We start from the raw sequence: 15,887 nt of genomic DNA on the forward strand, positions 1-15,887 counted from the left end.
TCAGAAAGAGAACAACAAATACCATATGCTAACACATATATATGGAATCTAAGAAAAAAAAAAAGGTTCTGAAGAACCTAAGGGCAGGACAGGAATAATGATGCAGACATTGAGAATGGACTTCAGGGCATGGGGAGTGGGAAGGGTAAGGTGGGACAAAGTGAGAGTGTGACATGGACATATATACACTACCAAATGTAAAATAAATACCTAGTGAGAAGAAGCTGCATAACACAGGGATATCAGCTCTGTGCTTTGTGAACACCTAGAGGGGTGGGATAGGGAGGGTGGGAGGGAGATGCAAGAGGGAGGAGATATGGGGATATATGTATATGTATAGCTGATTCACTTTGTTATAAAGCAGAAACTAACACACCATTGTAAAGCAATTATACTCCAATAAAGATGTTAAAAAAAAAAAGTTCAGGATTCATTTCAGGTATCCTGGATCTAAATTGGCAAGATGAATCTAGAACTCCACTAAATAAAATCTGTTGGGGTCTGGTCTACTAAGCCTATTTTGATCGAGTCTCAGTCATTCTACATGGATGTAGCAGGTAGTCCAGGCAAGTAACTGAATTGGCCCACTACATGGAGTGTCTTAGTGTTAAGCATTTAAAATTAGTGCCTGTCTATCAAAAATAACCAATATAAATTATAATGTTTTTCCTTTTATAGAGATTAGAAAATAAGGATTATTCATTTGGAAGAACATTCTTGTTTTACAGATAATTCTGTGACAGTATGTGTTGTGTGCCCTATTGATAGCAAGTCCTTTAATGCAATGACTATTAATAATTTTTAAATTCTCTTAAAGTATCTGGACTGTGTCTAATAGCTGTATCATTCAATAATATATATATTTCAAGCTTGCATTTGAAAAATACTTAAAGAAAGAGAACATGTCTCTGGGAAACAGTATACTGTAACAAAATGTCCTCTAGAAGTTATCAAAGAATGATTGGTTAAAGTTGGTTAAAACATGGTGCAAATGAAGCCATGCAGTGTCTCAGGATCAAGTCACATGAAAAAGCTGTGTTCTACTAGCATCATTTATATCTCAGTGTTGCCCAGCGACACACAAATGAGTGCTAGGCCAGAGCTTCATTCCTTTTCTTGTGAAACCCTTAACAGTGGGTCAGGACCGTCATCCTTGTGTATGAATTTCTATTACTGTCACATAATTTGAGTTTTTACTTTAACCAGTTATGATTTAGCATAAGTATTTAAACTATTTTTCATGCTTAATCAGTAAATGATTAAGTGTAGCAGCAGGTACAAGGCATTTTTCTGTAGGAAATAATAAATATTTTTTAAAACAAGGTACAGTCATATCCTTAAGTATGCCCATTAAAGTTATGAGCATTCAACTTTATAAGGCATTTCATTAAAACCCTCACTTCAGCTTATGAGGCATTTCTTTGTTTTTACAAAGAATGACTTAGATTTTTCCTTCCAAAGCTTCCAGGAGAGAAACACCATGTGGTCATCCTTGCAGTTGTGTAGTTGGTAGATCTAGTCTAGCATTACATTTTCTTCTTAGCTGCTGGCTTGATAGTTTACGGCAGTGACAGTCAAGTGCATCATGCTGTGAGGTCAACTTGTTTGGTGGGATATCACTTGCATTGCTTTACTTGTTCTTTTCTTTCTTTTTTTGCATTAAAGTTTGCACAACATTAAGTATCACATGTATGTTCTGGGTTTTTTTGCATTAAAGTTTGCATAAACATTAAGTATCACATGTATGTTCTGCCTGTTAAGCTATAAAATAACAAGATCATGTAAGCATGATCTTATAATTTATAAAGGAAATAATTTATAAAGTATTGATTGTGTTAACTAATCTTAACTATTGAGGTTATCATCTCTATTTTTAAAATAATGTGATATTGTTTAAGGATAAAGTATAAGTGAATATAAATTCAGGGGTTTGGGAATGCATAAAAACTTTCACCACTGAACTCAATGGTATTAGGTTAAGAAATTTGCCATTTGAGAGATTTTTCTGGAAAATATTCTATTATGGGCAGAGGAAAACTATTCCATCAATGTTTTTTCTAGGCTTTATGCCTGGTAGTCAATTTGAAAATTCTCTGATCTAGTAAGTTTAGAATTGATGGAGAAAATACTTATCTCTCACCGAAGAATACACTGTAAATACTGATTGCTAGTACCTAGGAAGATAGTAGCAGTGTCATTTCCCTGGAATTCAAGAGTGAGTGGAAAATTAAATTGCATGTTATGTTCACAGGTCTTAATAATTGAAGCACTCTTTGCATCTTAAATCTGGGGATAGCAGTGCCTACTAGCAGCGTACATGTGCCAAACTTGCCATCAGCCTTCCTCAGTTGGGGGTCTGTAAGGGAATTAAGCTCTAAAGTCCTAGGTGGCTTTTGTTCTAATGAAACTTCTCTTCTATGCATCTGGAACATCTCTATTATGCACCAATGATACACAGTTTATGCATATCATTATTCTATATGCCCTCTTTCTAGGCATAATCATATGGGAACACTGGTATTGTATTCAGGCATTCATTGTAACTAATAGCACTGGCCAGTGATGTCTTTTTCCTCTATGTTAGCAGCTTGTATGAAAATGAAATCCACAACCTTGACATACTTAGGAGCAGGCGCTAAGCAACCAAACTAACCAGGCAGCATAAGAAGGTCAGGCTATTCAATAAGATGCTGTGACAGCAACCTTGGCTACCTAAATAAGCTTTCATAAATCCCTAAGCCAGAGACCCATTTATGTGTTGACTAACGAAGGTTCATAATCTCTTTAAGAGCTGTCTTAAATGTGAGCTTTGTGTTAACTCACTTCATTGTGGTTTTGGAGGCCTGGCCCAGTCGGCTTCTGAGTTTGATCTTGCACCTGTGAATGCCCAGTCAGTTTCATGAGACGTCTAGCTTCTGATGAGAAGTGAAGGAGGAGAGATAAGGAGTTTCTAGGGAACAGGTAGAGGCTAAGACATTACCAAAGCACTGCATGTACTTAAGAGTATTACACTTATCAGTCACTGCTCTCCATAAACTTGTTGGATGGCATTATAATAAATAAAACTACTGAGGAAAACCATAAACCTAGGAAATACCTCCCAGAAAGTCTGTTTTCCTGGGATCCTACATAATGTTCTTAAAGTTTGGAGGAATACCAGGAATATAATGCTGTTTCTTTACTATGTGAGTTCATGGTTTTAGCAGATGAGTTTCCAAAAATATATCTTTGGTGGTTGATTCTCTGTAAATCAGAGAACTGCTTTATTTCTCCGTGTTTTTTTAAGGTAATCACACGTAGCTGTGTGAGAAGGAAGGTTCTAAGACAAAGCGTCTAATATAACCCGAGGAGAGTCACATTTCAACAACATGATGGATTTTTATCCAGGAGAAGCACGTTCAGGTTTTGCTTTTTGATCCTTTTGATGTTCCAGACAAATGAACACTTGGACTAGATTTTTTTTTTCATAAACCTTTAGTCCTTTAGTCCTTCCTGTAGGGGTAGGATACTTTTCTGCCCTTGATCAAATTTGTTGTAGCAGAGAACTGATAGCCTAGCTTAGATGTGCCAGGCATTGGCTATACATTTATCAAGATCAGGGAGACACTGATTATCCTGGGAATGGAGGACATGTGTCACTATCTTTTAGAAGCCATCTTTCACAATATTGTTATGTGACCAATAATAAGAATTAGATTGGATATAAGAGAGAGATGAAATCCATTAAAGGCCTATCAAGAAATAAGTTTGATGTTAAAGATATTAAAACTCAGTTCTTGAATTTGGGAGTCTAGATTCTTAAGACATCCAAAAGAACTGAGAGAGAAATCATGACCCACAGAACAAACCATAAGTGTTCGAGCTTAAGGCTGCCTTGTTTTGCAAAGAAATGTTATTTGGGACCATGATTGCTTTATTTGAAAAAAATCTATCATTAAATAAAGTTTAATTTCAAGAATACAAGGATGATTCTATATCAAAAAATTGATTAACAGAGACCTTGATTACTTTAACAGTGGTTAAAAATAATTACCATTATGTATGAAATGATATTTAAAGAGAGAAGTATTGTTTTCATTTGTACAGCAAAACACCATATTCAAATTAAAAGATGAAAATCATTCTGTACCATACATAAAAAGCTTACCTGAAAATCTAAATGAAGAAGAATCTATACATAAAGACCCAGTTTTGCCCTTTAGCTTCTGATGTAAAATGGTTTCGATCCTATCCCAAAATTTTGCTTCATTATTCATATAACAGGATTTAAACTTAAGCACAACATGTGTTATCACTTTTCCTTTGGCTCGGCTGCAGAACAGAAACAGACAAAGAAATTATGCTTTTATTACTAAGCCTCTATCATTCTTAGTGGAGTCATTCTATCCTTTGCTAAGCAGAGCTCCTGGCAGTTTTCTAGTTCCTCCGAAGGGAGTGGAAACGGCACTTTATTGACATGGTGAACAGCAAAGAGAGTGTGATTTAGATTCACAGGAACTGAGTTTGTACTCTAGATTCACCATTTCACATTCATATTCAACCATCTACCCTGTTGCAAAAGCCTTGAACAATATCTTCCTTGTCTGTTCAATTTTGTATGGTGCAATTTGTGCTTTGACAGCCCGGTGGTGGGAACAATTTTATCATGTTTATTGGGGGAATAATAGCAATCTGTATGGATATAAGTGTTGAATGTGGATGAGGGTATGAGATGAGGTCAGAGAGAAGCAGGGCCATTCCAGGTAAGGTTATGTGCACTATGTAAGAAGTGTGGAATTTGTGGGAAACTGCCAGAGGATATTAAGGAAGGGGATGATGGCCTCTTCTAATTCATTTTGATTGCTGCATGCAGTTTGTATAATAGTGGAGCAAGTGTGAAAGCTGAAGATTAGACAAGTTGATGCAATAATCTAGATATGATTGCTTGGGTTCAGACTACAGTTTTTTTTTTTTTTTTTTTTCGGTACGCGGGCCTCTCACTGTTGTGGCCTCTCCCGTTGCGGAGCACAGGCTCCAGACGCGCAGGCTCAGCGGCCATGGGTCATGGGCCCAGCCACTCCGCGGCATGTGGGATCTTCCCGGACTGGGGCACGAACCCATGTCCCCTGCATCGGCAGGCGGACTCTCAACCACTGTGCCACCAGGGAAGCCCAGACTACAGTTTTTTACTTATTAAATATGTGACCTTGGCAAGTCACTTAACCTAACTTTGCTTCAATCTCCTCTGTAAAATGAGAAACTAATATGTATATACCATACAGGGTTGCTATCAGGTTAAATGAGTTAATATAAGTTCTCTGGGGGTTCTGGTTGAGAGCATGGATTATTTAAAAAGGAACCAAGAAAATTAAATAGCACAAGTTCTAGTTTTAGGAGGAGGTATATTCCAAAGCATATTAGCTTTTCTATTTGAGATTGTGGCTATTATTTTTCCATATCTATTGCAGGTTACCTCTTCCTCACCAGTGTTTGGATAAACATCTTTGCTGCTAGAAAATAACCGTAGAATTAGGAAGGTAAGGTAAAAGAGTGAAGCTGGTTGGGTGTAAATACATATGTATACATTTGTGTGAGTGTTAGGGCCTGCTGCAAACAGTGAAGCTTCAGTGTCAGAATATTGTTACTGTGTGGGAATGTGGGTCACATGTTGTTAGATCTTTTGATTTTTTTTTAACGCATTCTGAGAATCCTGCTTTTATGTGAAAATTTCAAACTTTTACATTTAATCCACAATTCTAAGCAAGATTTGGCACATTATCTACTAGTGTGCCACTCCTGGGTCAGACATTTTATATGTGGCTCTCCTATCTTATCCATTCTTACGTTGAAATTATCTGATTTTAGATTTGCTTTTTGACTTTGTGCCTTCAAATAAAAAACAACCCCATTTAACCTTTACCTGATACTCACCATCAGCTGGAACTCTTGCTGGTTTAATAATTTTCCAACAGACCTTGAATACATTTTTTCACATTTGAAAATGCTAGTGGTTTTGAAGCCTCAAATTTAACCTTTCGATTATATACTATGCAAAGATATTCTGTTGAATATGAGATATGAAGGCAAAGGAAAAGTTTATTCTCTGCACCTCTCAGGCTGTTTTACATACCTTACTGGGGCAACATGAGACTTGACATACTGTCTTCTCAGTCTGGATCCATGAAATGTTTCATTTATCTGTTAAACAGTAAAATGAATAACTTACGCTTTTAATTTTTTAATTTTAAAGTTTTCACTGTGAAGAACTTCAAATATACATGAAAATAAATAGAATAGTATAATGTACCCCATGTACCCATCATTCATCTTCAGCAGTTATCAATCAAGGACCAAACCAGTTTCATTCTACTATTATCCACATCCTAGGGATCAAATAACTCCTTAATATCATCAAATACATAGTGTTAAAATTTCCCCAGATCTCGTTTAAGAAAGAGACGCAATGTGGGTTAAACGTGTGTGTTTTTTTTTGAAAATTACCTTTATACTAGCTCAATTAATTCTCAAATATCCTTAAATCAATAAATTGTGTGGCAAGGTGAGGCAATAATATTTGCTTCCTAACAGCATGATAGGGAAGAATATTCATTTTAGAGAGATAAATTCAAAGGTCCAACGAATAGAGTTTGTCTTCCATGTTCAGCCTCCATTGAACATCAATGCCATAAAACTAAGCAGAAGTGTCCCGAGAAGGAGGAAATATTTCTCTCTATTTTTTTTTTTTGTAATATGGCAGCCTGCTTTTCACCTCTGGACTGCAAACCATTTTCCCTGATCTTTCAGTTACATGCTACCGACGGGTTCAAAGCAGGATATGTAGAAATCTCTCAGAGAAATCTCACATAAGAGTAATTTTCTCAGCTGTTCTTGATCTTAACCTAATGATGATTTCTCACAGCAGGACCTTCACAGAGGACAAGACAAAATGTTGCACTGTCCATAGCTTTTACTTTGGCAAAGATAGTCCTTCAGAAACAGTGACTCATTTTTGGAATTGCAAAGATTTAATTTATATTTTTCCTCTTGCTCCAAAGCAATTGGAATATGTTCATTTATTCAATAAATATCTATTGAAATAAAACTACTAACAAATTAGATAGATCCATACTTTCTTGGAGATTCAATGAAGGAGACAGATAATAAGCAGACCAAGAAATAAATATATAAATATGATAATCTGAGATAGTGTTAGGTGATATGAAAAATGTAAAATGATGTGATGGAGTGATTTAGGGAATAGTACTTGAATGATAAAATAAGGTCTCTTTCAAGAGGTGACATTTGATTGAGACCTGAAAGATGTAAAGTTGACTATCAAGGGGAGAAGAATATTCTATAAGGAGTGAACAGCAAGTGATATAATCCTAGGTAAAAATGAGATTAGTATATTTGAGGGATAGAAGCAAAGTTGCTGTGACTCAAGTAAGATGAGTAAGGGAGAGTGTGTAAGCTGAGGTTGCCCAGGTAGATAGCAATGTGATTACAGACAGCCTATTTGGCCATGGTAATAAGTTTGGATGTTATTCCTAAATATAGTGAATGGAGGAATCCTGACAAGATGGTAACTTAACTATACTGTATTTTTCTTCTATTCTCTATTCCAATCTGCCACTCCTGGGGCCAGGTGGAATTGGGTTTTATGGGAGTCCTAGAAACAGGAAGGTGATGAGGAATTTCTTTTCCACAGGTCAAGGAAGAACCTAGAAAATAGTATGAGTCCTGTGCAAGGATAGAATCAAAACAGGCCCTGGGAAGATCTTGGTCAAGAGAGGTGCTTGAATACCCAGGGATAAGGTCGACATTGAACCATGTGAGTGTGTTTGCATGGCTCCACAGAAGCCAAGAAGGAACTGAAAAGGGGGCTGAAGCCTCCTTTCTCCTGATGCTAGGCTAGTACTGGGCAGAACATGGGGAGCTGGAAGACTTCCTCCTGGGTCCTTGGTTTGGAGATGCAGAAGGCCTGCTGCCCACATTCAGACTACAGGATTTAAGAATAGCTCATGCTCTACCTTGTAGGATTGTCTCCAGTAACAAGACAGTGGCCCGAATAAACCAACAAGGAAAAATGATAATACAAATAAAGAAACCCAGCAGCCAGAGAAAGGAAATAACAGATTAGGTGCTCATCAAAAGAGAACTTCTGGAGAAAACAGCAACCTAACAACAATGGCAAAAAAGCACACATAAGAACATTCAGGTACATCAAAAAAATACTATGTGGTACTAAAAAGCACAATTTTCAAGTTAAAAATTTAGTGGGTCAATTTAAAAAGATGAGTGTCATTCTTGAGATCCAAATTTGTGACCTGTAAGGCAAAAAGAATAAATACTTTAAACAGTAAAATTTAAAAAGAAGAAAACAATGAGGGAAGAGAAACAAAACACTTAGATCATGATTCCAGAAGTGGCTGTAAATAATAGGATCTTGAAGAGAGAAAGAGATAGAGGGAAAAAATAATAATAATAGTAAAATAAGTAGGAGGAGGAGGTGGTTCTGAATTAAATAAAGATCGAAATCTACAGATTCGAAGGGATAGACTGAGTTTCAGGCATATTTGATGCATCAGGGGAATATTTTCAAATTTTAGCTACAAACTTTAATACTGAAGTAAAAATATGTTGTCAGAAGAAATAGAATCATTTCATCTGTAACATTTGAAGGTGGAAGCTGGTGGAATAATATCTTCATACTCTGAGAGAAAAAGCTGACAATTTAACAATCCTATTCTCAGTCAAGGTATAATTTCTCGTTAGAGTAAAAGAAAGTTATTTATGGATATTCAAGAATTCAGTAATATAGCATTCACATATCACAACTGAGGAGAATACATGACTCAGGATTCTAGGAAAGCAAGATATAAAACAGAATTGAGGTCTCAATAGAGGGGGAGGTGAAGAGGAGAGGAAACAAATGTTGAGCAATGAAACCTGAGGGGGGTGTGTACAATACAATGAATGTATAATGGAAATGCTTGCAGCAGAAGCAACAAACTTTAAGAAACAGCCTAACATTAGAACTTGAGGTGCTATTTCACCTATTAGGAATAGGAAAGGAGGGCAGGAGAGGGAGGGGAAACAAGTGTTAAAAAGCCTTATCAGGAGTGGGGAATGGGAATGTGAGGAGAGGATAAAAATGAAAGTATGTTAAAGGCCTCCTGTCCTTGGGTTGGCATTTAGGTAAGGAAAATAATGTTTTGATAGGGCTAATAATTTTTTTTAATAAAGAAAAATATTCATCTAACTTTGAGTTTCAGGATGGATGTTAACTATTAACTAAGTACATTGAAATTTTCAAGTGGAAAAATATAGAATGAAAAACAGTGAAACTCAGCAAGAATAAGGATAAGAAAGTAAAAAAATAAAATGTTATTTACTTAAAGAAAGATGGAGAAATAAAATCAAGTATATTACCTGCTACAATTAATGAGAATAGATAAAACTTTGTCATTAAAGAATCTATGAAATTGCATTCAAAACCAGAACCTAGTTATCTATTATTTAAAAGAATAGTACTTGTAAATAAAGGGATGAAAGACTGTTGACTATTTTGCTCCTGGCTGTAGTGTGCACGTATTTTTTTCCCCTCTTCCATGTTTTCTAAACTTACACTAAAAGGATTCATCAAATCATCTTGTTCAGATAGCTCAGGATTGTTTTTCTTTTGCTTACCCTGTGCTCTTAGGTTCTATGGTATTTCTGTAATTACATAACAATGGTGTTGCACAGTAATCTATCATATAGAGCTATATGTATGGAAAATTTTGATCAGTTTTTTAAAGAAAATTATCCTGTTTGCAAAGGCACAATAAAGTTGCATCTTATAGACTATAGGCAATAAAGCTAACACTAAACTTTATTTAGCACAAACCATATTCACATTCCCTGTTCATTTGATCTTGAGAAAAGTCTAGCATATCCAGTAGTTTCACAGATATCATTTTAACTTAAAAGGTTCTGATATATTTAATTTATAAAGCTCAGACTGATAGAGTTTTGGAAAACGATAAGAGATGCTTTGGTAATGTGTATATTCTTATATAAAACCCATGGCTTCTCCTGTGTATATTTTTAAAAATTAAAGGAATGCACATTTGACAAAAAAAAAAAAGACGGTTGATTATGAAGTTATGAGAAAGAAATGCTATACAATTAATGTGGAACACAATATAGAATCAAAAAAAATAGATCCTAGATTATATACGGACTTAGAATACAACAAGGATGGCATTTTATTTTATCTATTTTTCAAATTAACATTAAAATTTTATTTGGAAAAATGTAGTTTAGGGAGATCTAGGCTTATTTCATGTATGAACATGTGTACTAACTGTTTAAGTACCATAGGTTTGAGTCCTAAAACACAGAAATTCTGATATATTTTAGTTTGTATGATTTCCATTATAAGAGAAAAAAATGTAATGGTATATTTATGATTTTACATACTGCCTTATCAAATATGTTCCTAGTACAAGGGAACTTCCATTTGATCATGTACTGAAATAATGTGTACTGATGGATGTTAACCAGACCTATTGTGGTCATTTCACAATATACATGTAGATGGAATCATTATGTTGTATACCTGGAACCAACACAATGTTGACAATGTTAATGTCAATTATACCTAAAAAAACAAAAACAAAAACTGAAGCCTTTAAAAAATTTTACATGTCTGATGACTGGAAGAATCTCCCACACACTGGATTCTAGCTCCTTAATACCAAGATTCATTTATCCCCCTCTACCACATACTTCCACTGTTGATGCTCATGATGCATTCATCATCATTCTAGGGCCCCAACCCTCTTCCTCAAATAACAATGCTAATTTTCTTGTGAGATGCATAAGTTTTAGAAGCTATATGTGCAGTAAAGAGTTAACTCAGTAGGCTTAGAGTGTTTAATCCCTGTACATTCCAAAGGAAGGAGTGACCCTTGACCAGCTTCTGAGGGATAACCTTTAAGCCCTTGGAATGTCCTGCTTGAGAAGAGTGTGTTTGTATACCTGGGGCTTTGGGCCACACCAGATGGTTTATGTTAACACTGTGCTGGATGCCTGTGGGGGATGCCTGCTTTTTACTTGCCTGGGGCCCTGGGTCATGGTATAACAGTTTCACCTCTGGAGGGGCTGCAGACTAAGTAGTTAAGGAGAGTCATGTGGACACTCCATGCTTATGTGACTGTCCCCCAGAAATTACCCTGGATCCCCTAAGGCTTGGATGAGATTCACTGGTTGGCAATATTTCATATGTGTTGTCAAACCTTTTGTGAATGGGGACAGTAATTATATGCTGCTTATGAGCTGTTATGATGATTAAGTGAGATAATATGTCATATGCTTAGAATAGTGACAGACACTGTTCTAATAAATAAAAGCTATATAAGGGCTTGTTAAATAATTCTAAGGGGTGAGTACAGGAAAGCCAGAGTTTAGAATCTGAAAACATATATCAAGCAACAGATTTGGGATGATGAAGTTTGAGCAAGCAACCAAAGGGCCAAAAGGCAAAGAAATCTGGAGCAAAAAATAAACACACACACACACACACACACACACACATATACAAAGTATGAAGTAGAGGGAGTACAGATAGAGAAGAGAGGAGAAGATAAAAGGAGGGGGAAAGATGGAGAAGGAAGGGAGACTCTGGACAGTGCAGAGGGGACCACCTATATTTAGAGATCTACAGATGATAAGGAACCAGCAAAGGCAGCTGGGAAAAGCAGTTAGTGAAGAAGAAAATATGGAGAAGGAGGTATCTTGTAAACGAAAAAGAGAAAAGTTTCAGGAAGGAACATAAGTAATGGTGAGAAGTTCAAGTAAGAAGTGACCATTGGATTTGGCAACAGTGAAGTATTTGGTGACCTCTATGAGAGTAGTTGAATGCGTGCGGGAGAGAGAAATTCCAGCTGGACTGGGTTAAAGTGAGAACAGGTGACAAAGGAGGTGGAAACAGCAAGCATATCTAACTTTTTCAACAATTTTACTGAGAAGGAGAGCAGGAAAATGATGCTAGAGGAGAACACAGAGTCAAGAGCAACATTTTTAGATGAGAATGTGTGAGCTAGCTACTGATATCTCTGAAGAAAAGACAATGAAATACTGTACTGCACTCTAGAAGAGCAATAGTATTCCAGTATCTTGTTTCCTGTGGAAAAGAAAATCCTATGAAAAGAGAGAAAAATATAGCTACTTATATGCTCAGAATAATTCAACTGTTGTCAACTCTGTTAGGCTGCAGAAATTTTCTGCTGATCCGTAAATCTGCCTTTTCCTCTTTAAGCTGTTTCATCATTTTTCTTTCTCACTCCTTCCTAACTCCCTTCCCCCTGACTTTTTCTTCTCCTTTTTTTCAAATATTATTTGAATATAAGGAGATGACTGGGGCAAGAGGTACAGGGAGCTTACCTGTAGCTACAAAGAGAAGACACAGTAAGTGACAAAATTATTACCATAGATTGTGTTTTCTGTAGGTATTCAGAGATGGAAGACAACATTTTGAGTTGGAGTGGTTAGATAATAGCATCCTAGAATTGATAGTAATAAATCCACAGATTCATGGAATTTAAATCTATAAACCACCTTATAAATAATCTTAACCAGTCCTATTCTTCAGATAAGTAAACAGAATCTTGCACAAGCTAACTACTTATGTAATTGAGTGATTACACCAGAAACACAAATAATATCACTTCCTATGTTTTCCAGATGGCTAGCTGATTGGCCCAACACTATTGAATTTGAAATTGCGTCTTTATCATAAACTATTGTACTGGATTTATCATTAATTTGAACAGAATTGATATAATTAAAATAATGAGTCTTCCGTACAATTTATGTTAGTTTTATTCATGTATATCTTATAGTTTTTGTTGCTATTAAATGGAATTTAAAAATAATGTTTATATTTTGTTATTTTTGCTGATTAAGAAAACTATTACTTTTTGTGTGTTGGTCTGGTATTTGGCCACATTGCAAAACTGTTATTATTTCTAGTAATTTTTCAACTAAGTCTTTTGAATATTTTAAGTATCTAGTAATATTGTCAGTATATAATGACCTTTTCCCCTCATTCTTTTCAATGTACACATATTACTCCCTTTTCTTTTTGTAATTGCATTGGTATAGACTTCCAGTAGAATGTTTGATTCAGTCCTTTAATTAATTTACAATATATTACTTCCTGTTGGAATAATTAATACCTTATGTTAATTAATTAGTTACCCACTATGACTTCCTTTCAACCTTTGCTTTCTCTGATCTTGAGTTTATTTGAAGCTTCTGTTGGGAAGACTCACTTTCTTGGAGGCTGGTATTTTACCTCCAGGGCTCTGGAGTTTGTCAGCAACTGTGCTGCTGAGATTTTACTCTTAGTGGAGCTCTACTTTTTATCTTCCAGAAACTTCTCACTCTTTTAGTCTTTTGGGTGGCAACATTTCCACCATTGTAAGACACATTGTATTGTTTTTATTTGTCTTCTGTCATTTCAGTGAGATTTGAGGAGAGACAGAGCGGGATAAATGCTTGCTTTTAATCAGCAATCTTGCTTTGGAAGTCAGGCTAGAAATACTTTGAAGAAATAATTAATAAAATTTGGTGAATGGTTAGATAATTGAGATAATGTTTAGATAATGGAGATAATGGTTAGATAATGGAGAAGGAGGGGTCAAAATTGACTTTAAGATATGGTGACTAGGTGAGTGGGAGAATGGGAATACTATGAACCAAAACCAGGGAAAGAGACTAGACTGAAGACCAAAAATGATGCCTGCTAAATGATACTTGAAAAAAAATAAGCTTCAAAATGAACTCAGACACCCAGCTTTAGCATATAATATGTGTTTAATAAGGTGTGGATATATGGAAGATGTAGAACCATCCTTAGAGTGAACAGTAACTTCAGGCTTAGGGTGTTCCAAGAAGCTGTAAGGTGGATTTATAGAAGTTTCCCCAGTAGCACTCATGCAATCCTTGTTTTTAAGAAGCTCAGTCTCTTGGTACACCCTGTAGGAAAAGGGTTGTTAGATATTTGACCTGAAACTAAGTGCCAAGTTTCAGAAACTCACTTAGAATTATGTTAGTGTTCATTATTACCATTCCCACCCTCCATAACCATGTCTGCAGACATCCTGTCCTGAGCATCTAATATTTCTTCTCTCCTTATTTTCCAATTGTAGAAAACTAGCACACCAGTAATGTTTTAAGTTTTCTTCATACCATTTGAAATATGAATAATATCTCCATAATGTTGGTTGCATTTTTTTTGATAAACCTGGGATATTCTCAATTCCTTCATGGTTAAAAATTTAACGCACAATGATTTTCATTTAATATGTCAGATCAGCATTTTTTTCAATAGCCTATATTGGAGAGTACAGTAATCTTGAATTTAGTTTTCTTATAAGTTTTGAAGGGCATGAAACTGAATGAACACTGGCATAATTTTTACTCATATTAGATAGGACAGGAATCCTGCATATTATCCTTCACTTTGTTACCTTTTAAAAATTACATACTTCTAATCCTGATGAATTCCATAGATAATCTGTCATTTGGTAGGCTGCACAGAGAGACATAAGTTTAAAGGTGCATATGCCCATACCAGGTTTAGGTTGGCTCAGCAGAAAATTTGTTATTTGATGAATACCCTGGTTATATAATGACCAAAGATGCCCCCTGCTCTTGGATACTCTGGTAAGTGGTTTGATGTATAAGCTTGGCTGACCTGTTTCTTATGGGTAATCTTAGATATCTTACACATATCAGGTATCATTTTGGTCATCTATAATCCACTGCATTTATATGTGAAAACCACATAGTATTTGGTTAAACATTTTGGAATATTTGACCTGTCATGTGAAAATTGATGTAATTGGAAATGTGCTTGAGATTTTATGTTTGCATGCTCATTAATTATAGGACAATAAATCATAAAGTAGAAGGAAGCATACTTGCATTATGACTTTGGGTAAATTAACCTCTTCATGCCTCAGTTTCCTCATATGGAAAATGGGGATATCAGGAGAATCAAATAAGTTAATATATAAAGTGCTTAGACCAGTCCTGACAATTAGTAAAGCTAATTTTTGTTGTTAAGGTATTACCTCACTCCTAAATTTTAGAATTTATATTCACTGTAGTTGGACATCATATCTGCTGGAGAGCTACAAAAAAAAAAAAAAGAAAGAAATAACAGAGATTTCTTTTGAGTTTCCCACTAGAAAACCATATATCTAAAACATGAAAATGTTCCCTATGAAGGTGTATTCTCTGTAGTGAAAAAAAAACTATGATTCATAGTAAAGCAGCAGCTCTCTTTATTTAATTCCTTTTCTCCTTTTAGAGTGAATCATCACAAGAATTATTTAATGGAAATCAGAAGAAAAACAGGCTGTGTGCATTATAATAATGACTAATAGGTAAGTTTGATGAATGATTCACAAGTCCATTTGGTACATGCTATCATCACCAGTGTTGTACTTTTGAATGTTGTGTATACGGTAACAGTTATAATATAAGGAGCATTGAATTAAATGAAAATAGAAGGAAAGGCATGTAAAAGCAGGCATTCTGACCCATGTAAATGAAAAAGTATGAGAAATATTTGGTGATTGTTTTAATACAGGTGACTTACAAATTGGGAATGAGGACTGCTAAAGGAGCCTGAAGGAAGATGTCAGGATTGGTGGTTGATTGACCAAGATGATATGATAATAGATCAGACTGATAGTTTTGGAATATTCATTTGTGAAGTAAACATAGGTTAATTGGTTTGAACGTGTTGATTTGAATTTATAGCAGAAAAGGTGAATTTCTTACTGTGGGCATATTTGGAGTTATTTTAATTTTATTTATTTTACATATTAGCTTTGTTATATACTTATAAT

At 35.3% G+C, this 15,887-nt stretch overlaps 1 long non-coding RNA gene across 3 annotated transcripts in view; it reads left to right on the forward strand.

The window, feature by feature from the left end:
* Positions 1-15,887, forward strand: part of LOC137223768 (uncharacterized) — a 198,501-nt gene that overhangs the window by 62,571 nt on the left and 120,043 nt on the right. For all 3 annotated transcript variants that reach the window (XR_010943057.1, XR_010943055.1, XR_010943056.1), the window contains one exon: positions 15,344-15,419. This is a non-coding gene — a long non-coding RNA (uncharacterized lncRNA). The remainder of the gene's footprint in view (positions 1-15,343; positions 15,420-15,887) is intronic.

The sequence above is a fragment of the Pseudorca crassidens genome, chromosome 4, assembly GCF_039906515.1.
Source record: "Pseudorca crassidens isolate mPseCra1 chromosome 4, mPseCra1.hap1, whole genome shotgun sequence".
In the NCBI taxonomy this organism is placed as follows: Eukaryota; Metazoa; Chordata; class Mammalia; order Artiodactyla; family Delphinidae; genus Pseudorca; species Pseudorca crassidens.